Here is a 16,366-nt window from a genome sequence, read left to right as displayed (position 1 = left end):
AACTGTTAAGTCTTTGGGGGCGCCTGGGTGGCTCAGCTGGTTGAACGATTGATTGTCTCTCGGTTTTGGCTCAGGTCGTAATCTCACAGTTCATGAGTTCCAGCCCCAGGTCAGGCTCTGTACTGATAGCATAGAGCCTGCTTGGGATTCTCTAACTCCCTCTCTCTCTCTCTGCCCCTCCCCTGCTTGTGTGTGTGCTCTCTCTCGCTCTCTCTCTCTCTCAAAAATAAATAAATTAAAAAAAGATAAATGGTAAAACAAAACAAAACAAAACTGTAAGTCTTCAAAGTGACTTGAGCTCCTATCAACAGGTAGCAGTGAAAAGTAAACCAACATAACTTCTCCAGCCTGCCTAGAAAAAACGTCACAAGCATAACTAATATAAAAACATGAACGTCCCAACTCCTTTGTTACGCTTAACATTTTGTATTTGAATTAATTTATAGAAATAATTGTTGCATCTGGGAGTTGTCTCAGTAGCACGTTAATTTTTTTCGTAGACCCCTTAGATGGGAAAAAAACAGCAGAACATGTAGAAGGGCAGTTTACTGTGTTGTGTATTTCAGTATCTCTCTGAGCCACGGTTTCTTCACCTGAAAAGGAGGAATAAAAAGATCCTGCAATCCTCCTGATCTGTTGCAATAAGATGAAGGCTATAAAAACACGTGACAGAGAATCCAGTACTACAGAAGCAGAGAAGAAAAACAACGGCTAACACGTGGAACCTGAACTCTGAGAAGCACACTACATATTTCGTCGGTTAAACCTCACAACGCCATGATCATCACCGCCATTTTATGGAGGAGAAAACTGAGGCTGAATGATGTGAATTTACTTTCCCAGAGTTAGCACGGGTAGGAAGTGGTGAAGCCAGGACTCAAAACCCAAGGCATTCCAGCCCTTCCTTTGTCAAAGCATTCGGCAGAAACTGTGGCAGCCCAAGTCTAATGCGGGAGAACAGTTCCGGAGCTAATCCACAGTCGCTGACTGCAAGGTTTCAGGAGGCTCGCATTCTCACACGTTAGACAATTGAAAAAGATATTTTAATGCCTGCCCATTTGCTCCTAGACAGTTCGGGTGTCAAAAGCCCACGTTCCCATTTCACAGGTATCTTGCACTTATCCTTAACTCTTCCCTTTAACCTTCAAAAATGTTTTTCATTTCCTTTTAAGCTTGGTGGACAGAACTACTCACATCACAGCCTGATGTCCCCAGACTAAGCCCTTTAAGTCAACTTTGCAGGAATACAACTGCCTTTAGTGACCACTATCACATCCATCTCTCTGGCAAGATCGCTTACTCTGTCTCACTAGAAATGGATGCAAACAGCCCTGTACCACCAGAGCGAGGCTTTCTTTTCAAAGCATGCTTTAAAAACTACCAACCGTTATCAACCATTCCCCCAACCCAAGAAATCTTAGAATTTACAAGTCCTGCTTCCCTCAAGTCCAGAAACTCTGATATCTCAGGATATTCTCTAGTGCTGTAAAATACTTCTGTGTGAAAAGCACACAGACACCCTTAAAATTAAAAAGCGTGATGTTCATAAAAAGTTCGGTAATATTCCACGGGTTTTATTTTTAGCAGTGTACGACTTGAAAATACGGAAATACACATAGTCCCAATTTCAGGGCTGGTCTAAGAGTTAAAAGAGAGAAAAAAAGAAGAAACCAACATCTGGGAATAATCCACAAATACATATAGTATCTCAGATCATCCTTCTAACCTTTATCTGTAGCACTTTATAACATTAGCACAATCAGCATGATGCATAATGCATCACTTGTTTTTCAGACCTATTCAAAAATCTCAGTTCTTTCAGTAAAAAAGCCCTGAAAACACAGCCCTGAAGCACGCACATTGAACATTCGGTGTGGGAAAGCTGCACTTACTGATTCAGTTCTCCCTACCAAGAGAACAATGCAAAGAAATAGATCTCAATGCTTGCAAATAATTTTTGGCGGTAACTCAGAAGAAAAAAAAACAACTCGTATTTACCTGTACCCAGAGTTCCACAGGTGAAGCAGCAGTTAAAGTAAAAAAAAATCTAACGCGTCTTCTGGAAGTTTTCGTCTCTAATGGACTCCGGGGTCATCCTTCCGAGCTGTCAGGTAAACCCCCCTCCATGTCTCTACTGTTTTCTTTTGCAGTTTTTTCCCAGTGAAACTCTTGTCATTTGCATAAAGCCTTACTTCTAGCCTATAGGACTTTTTGAGTAGCTACTTGTTAAATTGGCTGTCTTGACATGCTCTTTCAAGCATGACATCATAAATCTCCATGGAAACCCTAACCCCACCTGCCTACATGCCAACGTTACCTGTCAGGCAAAGACTTAAACAATCGTCTGAAATTGTTCATTAATGAAACCTTTCGAGGGGCTTTGGATCTCTGCACAGTATAATTTGTGCTGCTGGCAGAGACTCAGCCAAGGACGATGGCTTCATTTTCAAAGCCTGAGCTGTTATGCAGAAAACAATGATCAAAATTATAGGCATTCGTTAATCTGCCCCTCCCTGTCTAACAATGCACTTAATCGGTTAAAGAAAAACCTTCGGTGGCACATATGCCTCTCTCTGCAGGATAAAGTTACATCAAAAACATACGATTTGAAAAACTTTCAACTGATACTTCTAAGGCTTTTCCACTTTCCAGCAACCCCCTTCCTACTTTTTACCAGCAAAACTTGCAAAACAGGTTCTTGCTGGAATGTGTGTGTGTGTGTGTGTGTGTGTGTGTGTGTGTGTGTTTGTAGTTTCTCTTGGCCTCCGGTTGCAGAGGAGGTAGGGGAAGGTGTTGAGAATTTTTTTTAACTCTTTCATAACATACTTGCATCTTTCATATATTTGTACTAACTTACATAAGTTACCAGAATGACATCAAAATCAATCGAATCAAATTTTTATAGAACCCCTAATGTTTGCATAAAGCTTCAGGCAAATTTCTGCCAAATTTGTGCCCAGCCCCTCATGGCGACACTGGGCACAGCACTCTTGTTTCTCATTCTAACTTTATTGCGGACACACCTCACACTCCCAAGTCTAAGGCTGCTGACCCTGAGGTATCAGCAAGGTTTGAATGGGACTTGCTCCAAACTCAGGAGAGTTTACAGTGATGTTATCAAATAGCTGTCAAGTGCTACTGCAGAAAGTTCTTTCTGGCTTTCTGGCTCCGCAGGGAGCCGGGAAACATTTGAAGGCAGGCTCCCACAGAATCTGCTAGAACCCTGCAGAATCTCGGAAGTAGCAGTAGTCAACACTGCAGCCTGCTTTAACATGCCACACAGCCTGCCGCAAGGGCAAGAAAATCAGCAGCATCTTTGAAAGGTCAGAGAGCAAATTTTACCACCCCCCCCATACCTTGCTGAGCCTACCCAGATGTTCAGAGAGAGAGCATCCATAGGTAAAAGCACTCAGAATGGCTCTTTTCCTAGAAAGAATTGTAAATGCTCCGTTTCCCCTCCTCCGACTATTCTGAGAGGTTTGCCCTGCCATCGTTCACAGTCAACAGATGCGACATTACCTTCCGAGGGAACCAAGAGCTACCCTGGTTTAATATAGCAGCCTGAGTTGGAACACTCCTTGGAGGCAAGACTACTGTCAGAGATTCAATTACTGCCTCTGTAAGATGAAAATACATCCAGATGAAGCCCACACTTGTGCTTTACCCAGTGGGGCACAAACGCAACATGAAACAAACAAAAACAAGGTATAACCAGATCTAGGCTTTATTCGGTTATTCCTCAAAGTTCCATTAGACAGAGCACACGAAAGTTGATTCAGCAGTCAGAGGGGTTATAAATTAGACCACATCTGCCCTTTGGGTTGTTTAGGAAGTTACAATATCTCCGCTTTTACTTACTGAATTCAAGCTCAGAAAAGAGAGTGAGTGAGAACAGTCAGAATCTGTAAGTCAGACAAATGAAGAGAGTCCCAGAAAGAACTCAGATGTGAAAGCAACCTGATTAACCCACTCGTCTGCAGGCGGACTGAGGAAAGCACAGACCAAAGATTTTGTAACCAGGGACGACAACATTACCGTGATGATGGAGAATATTGAAATATTTACAGCGGGGTAAATGTGGAGCATAATACTCTCAGCAATAAGGAAACACAGGCCGGGCAGAAAAGCCAAGGTTTGCAAATCCACTAATGATTTTTCCTACTGTCCTTAAACGCGGAAAATGGCGAGCTGGACTGAGCTGGACTATGAGAGCACCGTGATTTGCCTGCCAGCAACTAAGCACCACTAACCAAGTCAGAGCTCAGCAAATGCATGTAGAAGGGCTATTTTGTTTCTAAATGTAGCCACATCAGAGGGATCCATGATGGATTTGGATAGCAAATGGGATTCTTTCTCTTGAACTTGTTTCAATAAACCTTTTATAACAGATGTAGACATCCACTCCCTGAAAAAGGCCATGAACATATAAAGATACAGGTGACTGGTGGGAGAGGTTGGATTTAACCGTCTATGGCCTGAGTTTTTGTTTCTTAAAAAACACACCTGGGTGGCTCAGTCGGTGAAGCGTCTGACTACAGCTCAGGTCATGATCTCACGGTTGGTGAGTTCGAGCCCCCCATCGGGCCCTCTGCTGTCAGTGCAGAGCCTTCTAGGCATCCTCTATCTCCCTCTTTGGCTGACCCTCCTCTCTCAAGAATACAATAAACATTAAAACAAAATTTTTTTAATGTTTTATTTATTTTTGAAAGAGAAAGAGAGAGTATGAGCAGGGGCGGGGGTGGGGTGGGCAGAGAGAGAGAAGGAGACACAGAATCCGAAGCAGGCTCCAGGCTCTGAGCTCTCAGCACAGAGCCCAAAGTGGGGCTCAAACTCATAAACCGTGAGATCATGACCTGAGCGGAAGTTGGACGCTCAGCTAACTGAGCCACCCAAGCGCCCCAAAACAAAATCTTTAAAAAAAGTAAATAAAATGAATTAGAAGTTGTCACGTGGAAAAGGAATGCTTCTTTGGGTAGAAGAAGCAGTATTTTCATAATTAAAATAAGCAATCCTTACCTCATTTAAGTCTCACAGCAAAAGGTGATATAAGGCTGGTTATTATCTTCATTTCATAAATGGAGAAAGGGAGCTTCAAGAGCTTAGGTCACTTGAGTAAGTCTACATGCCCACTAAGTGTGGGAGTGTCCCTTTTAATCCAGGCAGACCCAAGACTGAAATCCAAAACACATGTGCTTAACCACCAAGCAGTTATCCTGGTTTTTGTTTTTTTTTTTTTTTTCAACGTTTTTTATTTATTTTTGGGACAGAGAGAGACAGAGCATGAACGGGGGAGGGGCAGAGAGAGAGGCAGACACAGAATCGGAAACAGGCTCCAGGCTCCGAGCCATCAGCCCAGAGCCTGACGCGGGGCTCGAACTCACGGACCGCGAGATCGTGACCTGGCTGAAGTCGGACGCTTAACCGACTGCGCCACCCAGGCGCCCCAGTTATCCTGGTTTAATAACACTGCTCACAATTGAGGACACTAAAATCCTAACTAACCTAAGTCATGCTAAAATGATTTGTTTAGTAAAGCCTGAAGGTGCACATTGGACTGCAAAGGGAGCACATTGGACTGCAAAGGTGCACATTGGACTGCACAGACTTTCCAGAAATCCTCCCAGAAACACCACGCCCACAGATGGGGCTGGGCTGGGGTCTGGAAGAGTCGGGACAGGGTGGGCCATCAGCACAGCAGCCTTGGGGGGTGGAGGGTGGTCTCTATTTAGCTTCATGCTGTATGGAGGCCTTTGACAGCGGTCCAGAGCAGGATTAATGTATCACCACTCGTCCACCCCAGGACAAACAGACCACTAACATGCAGAGAAGGCTAATGAAACAGCGGACACTCAAGAAGGAGGCACAACCTCCTAAAGTTCTGGTCTAAAGAAATACGGACAACCGTTAAAAAGGGAAAAACAAGTCAAATATACATTTCTTAAGTCCAGCACAGATTGTATGCATCACCAAAAGAAGGGTGCTTTCATTTCTGAATCAAAAAATGAAAACCAATTGTGGTAATTCCCTAAAGCTTGAACTTTGGCTCTATTTTTGTTTGTAGTCATTGTTTGCTTTAGGGATGGTCCATTTACATTTGGTCAGCTTTTGCTACGGCGCTGGTTAATTTTCTGTGTCAACTTGGCTAGGCTGTGGTACCCAGCTGTTGGGTCAAACATCTGTCTAAATGTTGCTGTGAAGGTATTTTTTAGATGTGATTAACACTTAAATCAGCAGACTCTGAGTCAGCACACTCTGACCATAGTGTGGGTGGGACTTATAGTCCCTTTGGGGCGGGGGGGCAGAATCTGCCTCAAGACCTAGAAACCCTATCTGAGCTTCCTGCCTGCAGATCTTGAACTGAAGGCTGCAGCATCAACTCTTCCCTGAATTTCCAGTCTGGTGGCCTGGCCCCACAGTCTTCAGGTTGCCAGTACCCACAACTGTGTGAACCAATTCTTCAAACTAAACTAAATATCTCTCTCTCTCAGTCTTGCTCTTGCTCTCTTTCCAACCGTTTCTCTGTTTCTCTGGAGAGCCCCGACTAATAGAGCAGATAATGCCAATGGGTATCTGCCCAGTCTTATTCTCTGGTTCCAGTTCTCTTCTACCTCTATATGAGTGCCTGACACTCATTTTTACTTGGAGCACCTACTGTCATTTCAAATACTGCTTGTCATGACTGAAACTTTGTTTAGTGTTTACTGAGCATGAACTGAATTTAATAAAGAAGAGATATTTCCTGTGAAATTAAGATAAAGGAATATAATCAAGTTCACTGAGTATTACACTAAATATCAATGGACTAAATTCTCCCATTAAAAGACAAAGACTAATAAGTTGAGCTAAAAAGGCAAAACCAACTTATATGTAATTTCTAAACAACATACTCAATATTAATAAAGAAAACCTGAAAATAGGTGAGTACCATCTGTCTATACCAGATAAATGTAACGCAAAGTGACAATATTAATAATAAGAAAAGTTAACAAACACTAAACTGGATACAGAGGTCATCTGGTAGTGTAAAAAGACAATTTATGAGAAAGGAATGATCATCAAAAATTTGTTTGCAACAAATAAAGCAAATGAAAAGCTGTAAAGCAAAAATTCTTAGGAATGCCAGAAGAACAGGATAAAAATATGTTGGTAGTGAGAGACTCCATGATACATTGTTTGAAACTGAACAGCACTAGAAAAAGTAAGGGCCACTACAAAATAAATGAAACAAACAACAAACCTGATTTAGAAGTGTGCACATTTATGTGTATATATAATAAACATAAAATAGGCAATTTCTCAAGAATACATAACACAATTCTTACAAATGCTGATTGTGCATTTGACTATGCAAAAAATTTTAAACAAATCCTTAAACGTCTTAAAAAGCAGCAATTTTACAGACTGCATTCTTTAATCACATCCAATAAAATTATAAATAAATAATAATCTCAACTATTTGGAAATGAAATACTCTTGGAAAACCCTTAAATCAAAGGAACAAATCAAAATTGAAACTTTCAACTGTCCTTAAGGAAATGAAACAGGAAATTTTCATACAAAACTTCAGGACACAGCCCAACCTGGTGTCAGGAAATGTATGCCCCTAAATGCCTTCATTATTAACAAGAAATACTAAAAATAAATGAACTTGATACTCACTTTAAGAAATTACAGAAGATAACAAAGACAACTTTAAAAACTAGGAAAAGGCAGGTAATTATGAAAAAAAGCTGAAAATGATGAGACAGCAAATCATAATCTGGAAGAGATAAATGCAAACTAAGTCTTTGAAAGAAATCAATATAACAAATAAAGCTGAGGTGCCTGGGTGGCTCAGTCAGTTAAGCATCTGACTCTTGGTTTCGGCTCAGGTCATGTTCTCCCAGCTAATGAGTTCAAGCCTGGCATCGGGCTCCGGACTAACAGTGTGCAGAGCCTGCTTGGGATTCTCTCTCTCCCTCTCTTTCTGCTCCTCCCCACTTGTGCTCCCATGTGTGCGCACACACACACACACACACACACACTCAAAATAAACAAATAAACTTAAAAACATACACATAACAGGTAAACCCAAGAGAGGGTGTAAAAATGGCATTTGCTCTCAAAGCTTATGGGGCAACTCAAGGTCATGGTACTCAACCGGAAGTAAAACAGATGCTGTGTGGAGTAACTGGAGAAAGAACATGGACACGGGGCAAGTACATTCTGGACCTGGAAAAGCATTGGTCTTCACACATTCAATGCCCAGCGCACATTTGCACAGGAGAATGTTCTGATTGAGTTGAAATGTTTAAAAACAAAAAAGAAAGAGAGAAGGCGAGGAGGGACAGAGGGAGGACAATGGACCCAAAACATGGAATCAGTGAGCAGTAATGATAGCACGTACAGCCCATTCATGTCTCCCGAACAACCGCTGCAACAATACCACCCCATCCACCTGCTCCTCTCCCATCAGCGTCCCCGTGTTGTTTGAGTAAAACCGGTGACTGCTCCGGCTGTGACCTCGGGAAGTGCTCATGGAGGAAATCCTTGTACATTCCACTGGCCCAAAAATATCCCTTTGGGGCAAGTTTGACACAACTAAGTGTAGTAAGCTGTATTCATCTCCACACTGTCAAAACCTGTGGCTCAGTTCAAAGCTCCATGTGATGGCCCCTGAGCATTACCCACTGTTCACAAGTCACCTCCACGCTTGCACACTGGTTGGAGCACACCCCTCGAACATCTCACATCAGGGGAAGGGCAGGAAGAGGAGAGGGCAGGCCTGATTAAACAAAGATACTGTGAGAGGAAGGCAAAAGGAGGTTGGTGCAAAAGTCCAAAAACTACACAATTTTGCTGAAAAACCCACTGGGCTCCAGACCAGATTTTTTTTCCTCCAAGTCCCATCCCTATAGCTGATCCCAAGAGTTAACACCCATCCCTCTCGTGACGATGACTAACATGCTTCCTTGGCAGTCCACTGGTCTTTCAGTGGTTCCACGCTTATGGACAGATGACACAGGGTGCTTAGTGACTTGCTCAAGGTCTGGGCACAGGTAGGAGCTGAGTGAGGACATGGGGTGCTCATTGGGCGCATTTGCCTTCCCCACTACCCCAGCCACAGCCCTTCGTCCCTTCATCCTTCTCCAATCAGACCCCAAGTCATTCCCATTTTTCTTTCGAATATCTGATGTGCGTGTCATCCTTCAGTGCTGGCTGAGCTCCATGCCCAAAGCCTTATCACTGTGGCCCGGATGCTGCAACCATTTCCAGGCCAGGACCCAGGCTGTTCTCACGGTCCCTCCTACATAGCACCGAGCAGATAACCTTTCAACTTTGCTTTTATTCCACTTCTGAGCTCAAGACTACAAGGTTGCCCTGTGTCTGACAGTCCAAGCTTTCTGCTGACTTTCAAGGTCCAACACAACCTGGCCGTCCTCTGCCTAACTCCCCTGTCTTCCCCCTCTGCCGAATGACACCATCACCTCACTTAAACTGGCCTACCCATTGATTCACAGGGGAGCCACCTCTATTCTTGTCTCAACATTGTCTCTTCCTGTCCCCCTCCTCCTCTATCACAATGCCTTCACGGCTGCATTCTATCCATTCAAATCATAATCCATTAATCTCCTTGCCACAGATATTTGCTGAATACCTACTATGCCCTGGGGATTGAGGAAATAGATAATTAGGACAAATCTGTCTCCAGGAGACCTCTATCATTCCAAGAGACACCATTCAAATGTCCATCTCTGTGTGAAATCCTCCCCCTCTGCTCTCCCACTGCTCTGAACTCCAGCAAGCTTTTGAAGTACATACTCCCATTCCCTGGCGTGTCTCACAGAAGAAGAGTCCCCAAAGCAATAATTCTGTGGTCAAACAGGCTTGGGAAACATTATGTTTCATTCTTCACCCACCTGTTCCCAAATATCCAAATGAGACGTAGAATGCCTTTTAGCATATTAAAAGATCGGACAGACCCTGCAGTGTAGAATTTCATTTAACTCTAGATAACCAAAAATATCCCCAAATTAGAGACTTTCTCTCCATTCCCCAAACAACTAGTAACAGCCTGGGGATCCAGGATTCAGCAGAGCATGTTTTTACAAAATGCTGATCTAGATCACTGCAATTTCTTTATTTCATTTATTCTTTATTTTTTTTATAGTTTATTTATTTATTTTGAGAGAGAGTGAGCATGAGTGGGGGAGAGGCAGAGAGAAAGGGAGAGAGAGAGAATCCCAAGCAGGCTCCACGCTGTCAGGAGGGAGGCCGATGTGGGGCTCAGACTCACAAACCATGAAATCGTGACCTGAGCCGAAGTGACACATTCAACTAACTGAGCCACCCAGGTGCCCCTAGATCGCTGCAATGTAGAACACACACTGTTTTATGCTGCCCTAATGCATACTGCCCTCACCCCTCCAGGATAATGCTCTCCTGAATGCAAAGGGTTTTCACAGGCACTCAACACCTGCGATCTATTTGATAGGATGTATCATCTCATGTAATCCTCCCCACAAAAGTATCGTCAGTCTCATTTCTGCGGTTAAGAAAAGCCTCAGGAAAACAGATGATTCACCTACGCTACACAGCTCAGAGCATCCAGCATATAAAAAACTCAGTTATATCGGACCCCATAGTTATCACTCAACAGACACGCCCCCGGCAGGGCAGGTACTGGCTACTCTACACATACTGCCTGATGTCGAGCTGACAGTGTAGGTCGATGAAAAACAACCATCTGATTGAATTAATCCAAGAAAACACCTGCAGGAAGGATGAATAAAGGCAAAGAAGTAAGCCGGCTACGAGAAAGCAGAGGACAGTCTAAACGCCTGTGATATGAGTTCTGTATCAATCAGCTGGACTAAATCACATTGGTCTTTTCTGGATTCCTCAATACTGCAAATCTCCATCTGAGCTGGTGGCAGTTTTCTCTAGGTTTTGCCGATCACCACATCAAGGCGTCTCCTGCCACCGCATAGCCACACTTGGGTTTCTGACTCCCCTTCACTTCCCACCTACTCCCCGACACTCCTTAGCAGGTTTTCCAGTAGAATCTTATTTTGATTTGCTTTCAGACCTCTTCTTAATATAACACTGTTCTCTTGCTCTTCCTTCCACTAATTAAAACGAAAGCTAATGCAGAGTTTGGTGGCACCCAATTAAACATGGATCAAAAGCCATGTGTTACGAATGATCCCCATTTAGGATTCTTTTCCTGTTTTCCTGTATCTTCTGTGATTAACGTCAACTTCCAATCAATTTTGCAAGTGAAAACGCAACTCCTTGAATTTAGTCTCTTTGATCGCTGAGTGCCCCCTCACCCTGCCCCCAGATGTCCTACTCTGTCATATTCCAAATCTTCAGAAATGCATTTCCATCTCCTTTAAGTCACAATTCAAAATATCAGTCCCCTGGGAAACATTTCCAGCGAGCTCCTTCAGCTGGTCCCTCAAGTAACATCATCATCTGTTTCGTAGCAGACTGCTCTTTCTGCTTATTTTTTTCCCATTGTTTTTCATCACGCCCAAATTTCGATGACTATTGTTTCTGATTGCATTCTGATTTCTCTTAGACATAGCCAAGATTTGGAATTTCTGAGGACAGTTTTTTTGTACTGATTCTTTCCCTCGTAATTATATCCTTTGTTCACAGGCTCAAGCATTTCATTACATCTCACTTCATTAAACGCTCCCATATATACTAATATAAATTCTCTAAATGTAGCTTGTAATTTTGTCATGACACCATGATCCTTCCATTTGGAGGTGTTGCTCTGGCAATAGTAACATCTCAACGTTTATATTCCATAGATACTTAAATCACTATTTATGTCACTGCTTCTTTGGTGCCAAATTCCTTGTCTTTCCAGAATTATTGAAGGCCAATCTAATAGGAGGCGGGCATTTCAGCCACTGTAAGATGACCACCAAATTGCATACTTACGACAATGGCCAAACCGGTACCCCCAGTCCAACCCTTCTCCATTTTCTCGACATTTTAGACTAATGTCTATTGGTTTTGCTGTGCATCAGAGAGATGGTGTGATCTGGAGGCAAGAAAGCAAGACCTGCCCCACAGCCAAATAATAGGATTCAGTACCGGTGACTTGCCCTGTCACTGTGAACAAGAGCTAAGTAAGCTGTGCCTCAGTTTCCCATTCTGTTAAGGAGAGTTCATAATATTGCCTACCACGCAGGGTTGTTGAGACGGTGAAATATACCAATATGGGCAAAGAGCAATAGTGTCATAATATTAACTGAGGCCAATAAGATGTTCTCCTTGCAGTCTTTTCCACTGTTTCACCACCATAAATAGTGGTCAAGAAAACAGTGTTAAAAAAATGCTGAACATTTAACTAACCTCTATGCTCACGTTCTCCATCTGGGTAAGGGCCTTCTTCCCCCATCCCACTGTGGCTTATTGTTAGTATTTGCTCCACATACCTTGTAGTAGATTTCTTTTATTTTTTTTTAATGTTTATTTATTTTTGAGAGAGAGAGACAGAGCATGAGTGGGGGAGGGGGAGAGAGAGAGGGAGACACAGAATCCAAACCAGGCTCCAGGCTCTGAGCTGTCAGCACAGAGCCTGACTCGGGGCTCAAACTCACGAGCCATGAGATCATGACCTGAGCCAAAATGGGACGCTCAACCAACTGAGCCACTCAGGCACCCCTCTTGTATTATATTTCTTAAGCGCCAAAATGCTGTTTCCTTTTCCCTTAAGGTTTAGGCAAGAAACTGGTCTGTAAATGCGTATTTAGTCATTAGTTTTGAACAGCTCCCTGGTTCTTGCCACTAAACATGGCTGTTCTCCCATCATTTTCCTTTTTGGTTGAGAATAAATTAGTAGCTCTGAAGAATTTCTTAGCTGGGTTCTATTGCTTTAGTTTAATTTATAAACTTTTCATTTGTGTATTTATTTATTTATTTATGAAGCATACATAATTATTTAGAACCTGCCCCCTCTACAACTTTAGCCTTTTATCCACATCTTCACCAGGGCCCAAGTCTTCCACTAATGATGGTCTATGGTCTTAGTGTGCCTTTAGTTCCAATTAGATCACTTTCCAGGCTTCACTGACACACATATTCATGAATGTAGATGCATATTTGAGAAATTCTAACACTTCACATATATGGATTGATTAGGATTAGAACAAATGTGATAGGAAAAGAACAAATGTGATAGGGAAAAAAAAATCTGATTGGGGCACTGACTGGCTTAGTCCATAGACCATGTGATTCTTGATCTCGGGGTTGTGAGTTCAAGCCCCAGGTTGGGGGTAGAATTACTTAAAATCTTAGGGGCGCCTGGGTGGCTCAGTCGGTTGAGCGTCCAACGTCGGCTCAGGTCATGATCTCATGGCTCGTGAGTTCGAGATTTCATGATCTCAGATTTCAGTTTGTGAGTTAGAGCCCCCCGTCGGGCTCCGTGCTGACAGCTCAGAGCCTGTAGCCTGCTTCATATTCGGTGTCTCCCTCTCTCTCTGTCCCTCCCCGACTCGCACTCTCTCAAAAATAAATAAACATTAATAAAAAAATTTAAAAAAAAGAATTACTTAAAATCTTTAAAAAAAAAAAAAAAAGGAAAATAAACCATCTGATTAATTTGGAGTTTTCACACATGACGTAGGGACGACATCAATTTCCCAAGGTATACAATGATACCCTGAGATCTACTGCATGAGGAATAATCCAGTGTGATTGAAATTCTGCCATAATATAATTAAGTTTATAAAAAAAAGTCAAAGATGCCACTACATAAAGGTGTAAATATATGTTAATATATTTATATTACATTTAAATGTGATTAATGCCATTGTACAGATAAGTATAAAGTTCTATGTATGGATGTGCGATGTGCTGATGAAACCCTAAATGTTTATTTAGCATGAGCAGGGGTTGGAGCAGAGAGAGAGGGAGACACAGAATCCGAAGCAGGCTCCAGGCTCCAAGCTGTCAGCACAGAGCCAGATGCAGAGCTTGAACCTACGAACCATGAGATCACGACCTGAGCTAAAGTCAGATACTTAACCAACTAAGCCACCGAGGCGCCCCACTCACTTTTCAGTGTGTGGCATTCAATGTCTGTGGGTCACATAGCGAAGCCCTTTAAATCACAGGCTTTCTGTGATTAGATGAGTTGTGATCAGGTATTAACTATCTCCTCCCCTCTATTAACCCTGCTTTGCATTCAAAAAGCTTCCCCTGTGGAAGGTGACGTCCAGATCATACAAATTATTGGTAGCAAACAATACCCGCGTACACAGGTGTAGAAAGCAGAAGCAGAGTTGACAGAGGGAGGTTTGCTACCAACAATCTGCACACTCATTCATTCATTCAACAAAAACCGATCATGCTTAAGTTAGGTTCCATACTCCCTTAAATGGTAACTTTACAAAGGTATTTAAGACAAGGTTCTTGTCCTCCAAAATATTCTACGTGGGAGAAAGAAACACAAGGAGAAGTACAATAAAGGCATGATTAGATACTACAATATAGGTACTGCAAGACGTTATGACCAACTCAGAAGGAGCGACATTTGGGCTGGATCATGAAGGATCGGTATCTGTGCTAGAAAGCCGTATTTCTTTTATGGACTTGATGGCAGGGATCACGCCTCATCACAGCACCTTTACCACGGCAGGTGCCAAATAAATACATATGGGATGAATAAGTGAAAGAAATCCAAATTTTAAGCTTTTGATGAAGGAAAAATCGAAATAAGTTTCGGAATTATAATAAAATTACGCTCTGACGATGGAAAAAATAATCTTCGGGTACTCAAATATGCGTGGGCAGAAAAGAAAACTGCCTTTAAATACTAATCTGAAAATAAGAACCACTGAGACTCTTCTTTTGGATACCATAGACCAGAAGACTGTAATGCCACGAGCTGCCATTGAAACAGGAGGAAGATCCACGGCTTTCTGAGGCTGTTTTTCAGTACTCTGAGATACTGAGATTATTGTCCTTTGACAAATGGGGGAACTGAGACAGAGAAGGATGAAGTCATTAGCTCCAATCCTGCAATTAGCACATGGAGGAGGCTGGATTCCGACCCAGCCCTGCCTTGTCCCAGAACCACACCCTTAGCTGCCAGGTGATGTAGCTTCACCCCCTGACTGGCCCACACAAGTAACCTTTACTACATAAACACTATGCAGCATTAATGGCCATCTGCTATCTTTGAAGACAGGTAGGAAGGAGGTTGCTACTCAACATGGCTGTTCTCCCATCAGGAGACCTCTGTTCAAATAATTTAGACTGAAGAAAATTCTTGACTGACTTATTTTCAAAGGCCCAAATTGAAGTTTTCAACCATAAGCCTTCCAGCGTCTGGACTCAGATTCTGAAATGTAAGGTAGGCTCTAATTCTCCTTATGTTTAATACCAAGGAACTGGAACCTACATGCCCTTGGTACCCAGATATTTCAGGTAAGACGCTGGCTGCTGCAGTTACCATCTTCCTCTCAAACTCCCCCCAGTGTCACTCTGTTCATGAAGGCCGCTTCTCTGGGAGGCAGCCAGGCAAACAGCCACCAGAAGGATACGTGGTACTGAGAAGCTCAGTATTAGATAAGTGGTCAGACTTGTTTATTTGAATTCCTCCGTATGGCTGGTCATCTGATCTTCCTGCAAAGGAAGCCTGGAATAATCCACTTTAAGGTCGGGGAGGAACAAAGGGCATCGTGGAGAAGAAGACAGGAAAGAGGAACCACGCAGCAGGTGAAAAAGAATAGAAAAGCCAGAGGATGAAGTACTGTCCATAGGAATTTCCTAAACCATTACCTGAGCTTACCTCTGATTAGGGTTCATTGGCGACACTACAATGGAATGAAAAAATATATACACAGATCCATGCATCAGACTCTATCCCTCTCTGGATGGTCAGCTTGGAATACACAAGAATTCATCCTGAGTTACCCAGTAAAGGGACAGCTGACCAGCCATGGCCAGACTACACCTGTGGCAGACATGCATGGGATAGGAGATCAGAGGTTGGGGCCACTAAGCCACAGTCATTATTCCCTGTCATCTGATACCATGCACCCTTCAGGTTATATTTAGGCTCCCCATGTGAGAGTTTTAGCCAGTTACTATCATCATAGCAGTAGCAATAGTTATGAGATGATAAATAATAACAGTAATGATAACAATTGAAATATTTTTAGCATGGAAAATATACCATTTTGAAATACTAATTTCTCAGCAAGATGAATACATTTCTAACTTAAAAAAATACATTCCACCTTCCTCATTCAACACATAATCAATTTCCTAACCTCCTTCACCGTGACCACTGGCCCCATAGTCTCTCTCTCTCTCTCTCTCTCTCTCTCTCTCTCTCTCACACACACACACACACACGCAC

The 16,366-nt window shown here is 42.7% G+C and overlaps 1 protein-coding gene across 10 annotated transcripts in view; it reads right to left on the bottom strand.

The window, feature by feature from the left end:
* Nucleotides 1–16,366, bottom strand: part of KIAA1217 (KIAA1217 ortholog) — a 302,038-nt gene that overhangs the window by 273,504 nt on the left and 12,168 nt on the right. The window contains exon 1 of one of the 10 annotated variants that reach the window (XM_049624706.1): nt 1,999–4,715. The exons of the other annotated variants lie outside the window; for them this stretch is intronic. The gene's annotated coding sequence lies outside the window, so the exon portion shown is untranslated. Of the gene's footprint in view, nt 1–1,998; nt 4,716–16,366 lie in introns of those variants that run through there. 10 annotated transcript variants of the gene reach the window in all.

The sequence above is a fragment of the Panthera uncia genome, chromosome B4 (assembly GCF_023721935.1).
Source record: "Panthera uncia isolate 11264 chromosome B4, Puncia_PCG_1.0, whole genome shotgun sequence".
NCBI lineage: Eukaryota > Metazoa > Chordata > Mammalia > Carnivora > Felidae > Panthera > Panthera uncia.
Note: the sequence above shows the minus strand (reverse complement) of the source record. Positions and strands in the feature narration are given on the sequence as shown.